A 10148-nucleotide genomic window follows, 5' to 3' on the forward strand; every position below is an offset into this window, starting at 1 on the left:
AAAACATATTATAAGATCATGATTTTCAATCACTATAAGTGGTCAAGATGACCTTATACATCAAGCCATACAAGCCTATCATATAAACATAACTTCAAGATATAAGCATAATAATTCAACCATTTAGTACATCCATGAGCTATCAATACAAAAAGCATATGCGTGATAATATTGCCATTTCCATACATGATAACCTAGCTCATAAATGAACTTAATCGTATCTCAAATAATCAATTTCAAGTCATTAACAAGATGCTAAGATAACCTTAAAAACAAGCACACCAAAATCACATAACTTGGTAAAGCATCAAAATGTACCAAACCAACCTAGCTTTCCAAAGTTTATACATGCCAAAACACTATTAACATAAACACCATAATATCATCTCAAAGCACCCTATACATGCCATTATAAACCTTAACCAAATTACTCAAAAACTACCAAATTGTCCACTGAATAGTGTGATAGATCTCTGACAAACTTCCAATTGATTGAGCTTCCAATAATTTATGAAGCGAAGGAAAAATAACTACGTAAGAAATGAATGCTTAGTAAGCTCGTATAAAATTTAAACATAATATACCATTTCAATAATGAACTTTATAGCATAAGTTTAAACCTTTACCAATGCCTTAACCTTAATAAAAGCCTATATAAAACCATCAAACTCATAAATTAGCATACTTGTTCATGATACATATTAAATCAACCATATATGTATAAACATAACATTCAAGTCATCATCGTTACCATACGATCATGTTTCATTCCATTTGCTTACTTACCGTTTCCAATACCATAAGTTTAATATAAACCTATTCAAGCATCATCAAGCTCACATGTTAGTAGATTCATTGACAATCATATGAATTCATTTATACCATCAATGGATTTCGTAAGATACAATACATAAGCATCAACCTTTTCATATAGTTATGAACCTTTCCATTAAGTCACTTACCGTTCTATTCCCTTTTCTTGCCCATTGAACCATCTAGAATTACATTGGATACTCGGGAAAGCTCACACGAAGTGTGTCTTTACATATAACCGTAACCTTTCCTTTACATGAATACTCACACGAGCTGCGAAATGAGCTTGCTCACACGAGCTGTGAGTCAAAATGTAAGCTACATAATGCTGTTCACACAAGCTGTGGAGAATCCGCAAAAAATGCAAGACCTTAGCCATCGGTAAGACATTCAAGACCAGCACCCGAAACATGAAATCTCTAATGACATCTCATTTGTATCCCAAGAATTCTTAAGGTTCAACAGAGACTCAATATTGATCAATTCGTCATAATGTGGATACATTCACATATATATTAATTCATTTACATTAAAAACAACATAGTAAACATTTAATTTAATTAATATTATAATGATTACAATTCATACAAACTTACCTGACTAAATTGCAGCAACAATGTAACGCCCCAATCCCGTATCCGTCGCCGGAATAGATAAAGGGGCATTACCAGACTTGAAACTCATATCAGAACAGTAAATTTTTTTTTTTGAACATTCCTTTAGATAAGTACTAAAGACAGTCAGGGATACAATTTAAACTTCTATAAGTACACATTCAAAAGATGCCATTTTCGCATGGCTTATATACATTAACCAAAATATCCTCTCACTACTAGTCTATTCTATACATGCCATAAGATAATCCAAAATGTAGCGATCTTAGAACGGTGGATAGTGATAGTGTGACTAGTTGCTGATGATCCCCGAGCCTGTAGCTTCCAAATGAGATCTATAAAACAGAGGAAACAAAGTACACGGAGTAAGCATTACAATGCTTAGTAAGTTTTAAGCAGTGTCAATAGATAACAATCAAATTATAACATAGTTGTTCGTATTTTTATTTCACTCTTCCTTCGGGCATACCATCCCTTTACCGAATATGCACATCTCATCATATATAATAGGAAGATAAATTCTTACTTGATAGTGACCTCTTATGATCATAGGTACATTACATTTTTTTTTACCTGACTTTCCACATTGACCAAATGCACAATAATCATAGAACAGTCTTATTACTTTACTCACATGTGCATCACATAACGACCTTGTGATTTAGTCTAAATCAAACTTAAATATAATCTCAAAATACATACCTGACCAACTTAACGCATTACGTATTTATTACCAATTGTTACTGTGAAGTCGTATAATCTTACGCTTTACTTGAATCTTCAGCCAAACCTTTAGTTCGGGGCTTACCCGGACAAAATCTCCACACGTAGTCATCGGGTCTTTAGAGCTCGGATATAGTACGAGCACGAAGCCTACGGACATTAATCAGTGATAATATTCTCGTATAAAGCCTGCAGGGTTTTAACCCGGATATAGTACTGACACAAATGCCCTTCGGGACTTATCACATTTATACACTTTCACATCCATCACGTTGCCCACTCGGCCCTATCACATATATACACTTTCACATTCATCACATTGGCCATTCGGCCTTATCACATATATACACTTTCACATTCATCACATCGGCCATTAGGCCTTATCACATATATATACACTTTCACATTCATGACATCGGCCATTAGGCCTTATCACATATATATACACTTTCACATTCATCACATCGGCCACTAGGCCTTATCACATATATATACACTTTCACATTCATGACATCGGCCATTAGGCCTTATCACATATATATACACTTTCACATTCATCACATCGGCCATTAGGCCTTATCACATATATATACACTTTCACATTCATCACATCGGCCATTAGGCCTTATCACATATACTATCATGTATAGACTTGGTCTTGGCCGAATCTACATCAATCATTTTCCAATGAATAATTCAATTTCACGCCATACTATCATTTCATATTCGAATACTCATAACTTACAATTTCACAAATTTTAATATCAAAGATCCATTTAACACTCATATATCATTTTACAATATCACGATTTAGAATTCAAGTATGGGTTTAATCAATAGCTTATGAGCAACTAAAACAAGTTTTATCCATGTTTACAACAAAATCACATATTCACTACGAGCTGTTTTCCTGAGCAATGGTCACTAAATTATTTATAACCCGAGCTACAAGACTCCAAAGCACTTGCCGTTAATTTTCTATGAATATAGACTCATATATCTTCCATCCATAAAATTTTCAGAATTTTTGGTTTGGCCAATCAATACCAGATTTTTCTTAAAGTCTCCCCTGTTTCACTGTTTGACTAATCTGACCACTCCTCACTATGAATCAAATTTTTCATTGTACAGAATTCATAATGTGTTCTATTTGATTTCATTTGAAACTAGACTCATTAAGGAGTCTAAGCATATAAATCTTATCTTATAACCATTTTTGTACAAATTATAATGATTTTCCAAAAACAAAACAGGGAATTTCGGAGTCAATCCGACACTGTCTCACAAAACTTTAAATATACCTTTATAGGAAATTCCTTTGCTTACACAGTTTCTTTTATAAGACACTAGACTCAATAAGCTTCATTTTCATATTTTATTCAACTTCTAACTCACCTTCTACAATTTTTGGTGTATTTTCAAAGTTACAATACTGCAGTAACTCAAATCTGTCAAGACTAGTTCGGCACTTAAACTATATAAATTCATCCTTCTCGTTACTAAGTTTATATAATCTTTAAGCATACTAAAGTAAAGTTCAAACACTTAAGAACTTACCTCGGATACTGTTGAACAATTACAAAACGGCTATTCAATTATATTCGCCTTCCCGCTATACAAGATTGATTCCTTGAGCTCGTGAACTAAATCAACCAATTTAACAACTCAATTTACATTCGGCAATGTCATCACATACATAACAAAATTAGATTCATTTCTTAAACCATCCACGGCAAATCACCTTCCAAGAACCTTAATTTACTTTAAGCTAAACCACTTCATGGTATACATATACACATTCGCTAATATAAAACAAGGTTAGCACTTAGCGAAATAATTTCTTTAACATTTTAAATTTCATTCGGTCTAATCTCCATATCAACTACTAATTCACAATAAGAATCAAATCCAAAATCAGCTACTATAATATATCTAAATGCAATGTAGCTACTTAGTTGATTATCAATTATCACTTAATTCACATATTAACACATAACATCTCACATTAGCAATTCATTTGTATTATTCAATACAAGCTCAACATGCAACCTCATCCCTTTAGTTTTCCATTCAATAATCGAACACAAAGATCACATGTCTAACTCACTATCCAATCTTGATTTCTAATGACCATTCGCCTCTCCATATGCATAAATACCACTTTAATATGTTCGGATATATGTATACAAACATAACAGTAATCTGGATTCTTAAGATAAGTATGCATATATATATATATATAAATATTCCACGACATATTCAATTTCATTCATATTTCTTCCTTCAACCTCTATATTCAGTTGTAAGCATTCATGCAAATAACATTAACTATTTATAATTTAAGGCATACTTAAATTACTTAAAACTTCTGAGAGTCAAACTAAAATACTTATTTATAAATAAACAAACAAATTTGATTTCAAACACAAATACTCTCCCTTAACCGAATGTCCATAACCAATTTACAAAACATTTTCACTTCAAACTAAAATAATACCTTATAATCAACTTATAATCGGCAATTACAATCTAATCATCTCTAATTTCTAACACCTTAACCACATTTTCATATAATTATAAAAAAATTTCCCGAATTCATGAATGAATTTCCGATTTCACCCCCCTTTTTTTATCAAAATAAGAATTCAAGCTAAAATCACTAAAATCTCTAAGCTCACAAATCGACTTGCATTATAAATCATCAACCACAAAGTCCTCACGCCAAGACAACCATGGCCAAATGAGCTATCCCAACAATTTATAAAATTCAAACCATAGGCTAATTAAAATACTAGATAACCACTTAAAAGTATATGAATTTCCCAAAAAAATAAAAATCAAACATACCTTATTAAAGCATTTGTAAGTGCCGATTGTTCATGAATTCTCTTCTTCTTTTTACTAAGTGAATTCGGCAAGTGGGAAAGAAAGACCCCTCTCTTTGTTTTTATCACCCATTTCTTTTAATATAAGTTCACATTTCATATTATTTATTCATTATTTCCTTTTTGTAATATAAATTATTAACATATAATAGATATAATATGGTTTAACCCATAACATGGCCGGCCACCATCATGAAAAATAGGGACTTTGACATGCAAGTCCCCATATTTAATCCCTGCAACAATTTGGCCATTTAAAAATTAACCAACACATTTTCAATGTTTCTCACATAAGCCCTTTTTGATCAAATTCGCATTCAATCGACAAAATCAGAGTATCAAAAATTCACACACAAATTGTAACATAATATAGACATGAAATTTAATAATCAATTATTTGTGTGACTCGGTTTTGTGGTCTCGAAACCACTTCCCGACTAGGGTCAAATTAGGGATGTCACAAACAACTACGTATAGGGGCTATTTGGTAATTTTCTCTTCTCCTCGATTTTCCACTCGTTCTTGATCTAAAATAATAATTCCATTCAATTCACTAATTCTAACAGAAAAATTAATTCATTTTATGCAATTAAGTCCTTTTTTACATTTTACAAAATCACCCTTACCCTTTTTGCAATTTAGTCCCTAAACCCGAAACTTGCAATTTCATCATTTTTAATAAAAATTCATGCTAACCGATTTTTATCTAATTTTATAACAGTCCATATTTATCATTAATTTTCAATATTTTCCTTTATTTATATTATTTTCATAAATAAATCCCTAAACTTGAAAATCATCAAAAATTACTTAACAAAATACTTATATTTAACAACCATGCTTAAGATTCTACCATAAAATTTCAAGAACATCACAAATTCATCAATGGAAAATTTCTAAACATTTAACCATCTAACAAATTGACCCCCGGGTTAGCTAGATTAAGCTAACACGAGTCTAAAAACATAAAAAAACATTAAAACGAAATTAAAACACTTTCTATGTACCCAAAATTAATTTGGTCGAAAGCTTCCTCAAGGTATCCATGGAGGTTTCGGTTGTACTAAACAAAGACAAAAATATGATAGCATTTTAGGCCTTTTGTTTCTTTTAAATTTCATTTAATTATAAATTACAAATTTGCCCTTTTAAAATCAATCAAATTTCAAGCATTTAATTACCCAAAACCGTTCACCCATTCAATTGGCATAATTGAAAGATTAGTCCATCAATTTAAGATTCCATAGCCATTGGACTCTTTTAACTAATAGAATTCAATTTTTACACCTTTTACGATTTAGTCCTTTTCACTTAATTAACCATTTAAACATCAAAATTTCTTAACAAAACTTTAATACAACTTTAATAACACTCCAAAAATATTTTAAATATAGTTTAGCATAGAAACTAGGTCTCGATACATCATTTTCTAAAACCACTTGACTTTAGGATCATACCACTTGAACCTAATTATTCATTCTAATAGCATAAATTGCCATTCAACATTTATTTTAATACTATATTTGACTCGTAAATATTCAATAATAATATTTACGAACTTACTCATCAGATTTGTGGCCCCAAAACGGGTTGTTATAAAGCTAAACCCAATCTTCGGGTTCAAAAACTACTTGTTTACGTCCTTTATTGGCTTTGCTTGCATACTACTTGGATCCCTTCTCGATGTTTTCCCTTACTTTGTGGTTTAGATTCTTCACGAACTTAGCCTTTTTTTCCCATCTACATGCAGAAATTTATTAGTAGGTAAGGGAATTAAATCTAATGGAGTTAGAAGGTTAAAATTGTAGACAATTTTAAACTGTGAGTGCTTAGTGGTCGAATGCATAGATCGATTGTAAGAAAACTCGATATGCGGCAAGCATTCTTCCCATGTTTTCAATTTTTTCCGAATGGTTGCTCTTAGCAAGGTGGATAAAACTCGATTAACAACTTTGGTTTGGTCATCCGTTTGCGGGTGGCACGTTGTGGAAAACAGCATCTTGGTGCTAAGTTTGCTCCACAAAGCCCTTCAAAAATGGCTAAGGAATTTGGTATCTCAATCTGATACAATTGTCCTTGGTACTCTATGTAGCCGAACCACTTCCCTGAAAAACATATTAGCTACATTTGAAGCATCATCAGTTTTGTGGCATGGAATAAAATGAGCCATTTTAGAGAATCTATCAACTACCATAAAAATCAAGTCTTTCCCACTTTTAGTCCTAGGAAGTCCTAGTACAAAATCCGTAGAAATGACTACCCATGGTTCTTCAGGAATGGGTAGTGGGTTGTACAATGCACAGGGCTTAAAGCGAGATTTTGCTATAACAGCCCGATTTTAGCTAAATCAGAACAGTGGTTTGGGAACCAAAAATTTGAGGTGGGAAAATTATTTTAATATTATTTTTTGGTGTTTATAACATGTGACTATATATATGTGAAATTTTCGTGAAATAATTTTAGCGTTTGGATGCTTAATTTGATAAAAAGGACTATATCGCGTCAAATGCAAAAGTTAAATTTTATTTTTTTAAGTGCATAATTGCTATGACTTATTAAATGAAAAGTCCTTATGATGTTATTAGACCATTGACAGTGGAATTTGACAAAGATGGCCTTATATTTAAGCTAAATCAGAACAGTGGTTTCGGAACCAAAAATTTGAGGTGGGAAAATTATTTTAATATTATTTTTTTGGTGTTTATAACATGTGACTATATATATGTGAAATTTTCGTGAAATAATTTTAGCGTTTGGATGCTTAATTTGATAAAAAAGGACTATATCGCGTCAAATGCAAAAGTTAAATTTTATTTTTTTAAGTGCATAATTGCTATGACTTATTACATGAAAAGTCCTTATGATGTAATTAGACCATTGACAGTGGAATTTGACAAAGATGGCCTTATATTTAATGATTTAAATGTTTATAAACCAAGGTTAATTTAGTAATTTATGAATTAAGTATAATAAAACAAAATAAAATTTAAAATGGTTGTCATCTTCTTTAATTTACAACTGAAATAAAAGAAAGAAAATAGGGCTGAGAGCATTTTAGGGTTCAGCCCTTATTGATCTTGATTAAGGTATGTTCTTTACTCGGTTTTTAATGATTTTTACGTTTTTGAGATCGTTGCTTTGTGTTCTAGCTAGCCCATGCTTTAATTTTTGAATTTGTTAAAGAATTTGTGAAGTGCCATTGATGAATGCTTGACCTTTTGAATGTTTTATGATGAAAAATTAATATTTGTTGATAGTTACACAAGTTTTGTTAAGTGATTTTAGTTAAAAATGCATTTTTAGGGATTTAATTGTGAAAAGGGTAAATTGGGTGGATAAAATGTGAAATAAATGAAAATTTTAGGCTGCTAGGGACTTATATGAAATTCAGCCAAGCATGAATCTCGTTGAATTGTGTGCATTTTCAGTATTTGTGAAATAGGAACTAAATTGTAAAAATGTGGAACTTTAAGGGCTAAACTGTAAAAATGCCCAAATATGTGTTTTTGGACTGAATTGAATGATTTGATGAATAAATAAGTTAATTTTGAATGTATATATATCAAGAACAAAAGAAATCGAAATTAGATCGGGGAAAATCAAAGGTTATCGAATAGTCGATCCAGCCCGTTTATCCCGAATACAAGGTAAGTTCATATGCAGTAAATGTCTTTAAATTGAATTATATATGTTTAATTGTCATTGAACTACTATGAATGTTGAATGATCAAATACGAGCAAGAATCGACAGGGTTACAATGTTCGAAAGTCTCGTATGAACCTTAGGAATAGTATAGGATACGAATGTCATGACATTAGGATTAACGAGATGTGTTTATGTGTAAGACCATGTCTGAGACATTGGCATCATTATGTGATTACGTGTAAGACCATGTCTAGGACATTGGTATCGTTATTTGATTTCGTGTAAGACCATAGCTGGGCTATCGGCATCGATATGTGATAACATGTAAGACCATATCTGGGATATGGCATTGTACGAGCTATATGTGATTTTCGAGTATCCTTAACAATTCCAAAAGGTTCAACGGGCAAAGTCAAGTTGAGAAATAATATGTGAATGAGTTAAGTGACTCAGGTACGTATGAGATTCATACAAGTATTGAAAAGGGAAGTATTGAATAAATTCATTTATGATATTGAATATGTATACATTGAGAAAGGTTTGTGAGCTTATATGTGCTTACTTATAGTTTTCCTATGGATGGAAATGATGTTGATTCATGTGGTAATTTTATTTTTATATGGCTTACTAAGCTTTTAAAGCTTACTTTGTGTGTTCTTTCCTTGTTTTATAAATAATCGAAGCTAGCTCGGATTCGAGGATCATCAGGAACACCGTCACACTATCGATGAAAATTGTTGGTACTTTTGATGCTTTGTAAATTTGGTATAATGGCATGTATAGGCTAGTGATATGATGATGTGTTTTGAAATATAATATTAGCCATGAGATTTGGCTCATAAATGATGTAAATGTTTGTGTGTATTTGGCCATCTGAGTTTACTTATTTTATGAGTTTGGTAAGTGAAATATGATGTATATAAATGGCCTTGCATTTGGGCATGTTTATCATGGATGTTGTGATGATTAATTGGTATGATTTGAGGTTAAAAATAGATGATAAGATGATGAGAAAAATGCATAGAGAAGAGAGGTGAAATTGTTGGTAATGTCATATTATTTTAGTATGTTTTGGACTACGATTTGAGTAGTGAAATAGATGGATTTTAAATGGCATGATTTGTATATGAAATAGCATGTTTTGGTTGCCTATAAATGTATTTAAATGGTATGAAATGATGTGGTATTGGTTTACTTGAAGAGGGTGAGAAATGTGGCTTAAACCAAGCCTATTTGCGCCCTACACGGTTGAGCACACGGGCGTGTGGCTCAATCGTGTGTCTACTATAACTTAATTAAACAAGTCAGTGAGTTACACGGCTTAGACACACGGGTGTGTCTACTGGCCGTGTATGACACACGAGCCGACACATAGGCGTGTGGCCGACCATGTGCCCAAGTCAGTATACCCTTCAGATTTCACATGGCCAAGGCACACGGGCATGTCTCCAGTTGTGCGATGCAAGT

The sequence above is a fragment of the Gossypium arboreum genome, chromosome 2, assembly GCF_025698485.1.
Source record: "Gossypium arboreum isolate Shixiya-1 chromosome 2, ASM2569848v2, whole genome shotgun sequence".
Lineage (NCBI taxonomy): Eukaryota > Viridiplantae > Streptophyta > Magnoliopsida > Malvales > Malvaceae > Gossypium > Gossypium arboreum.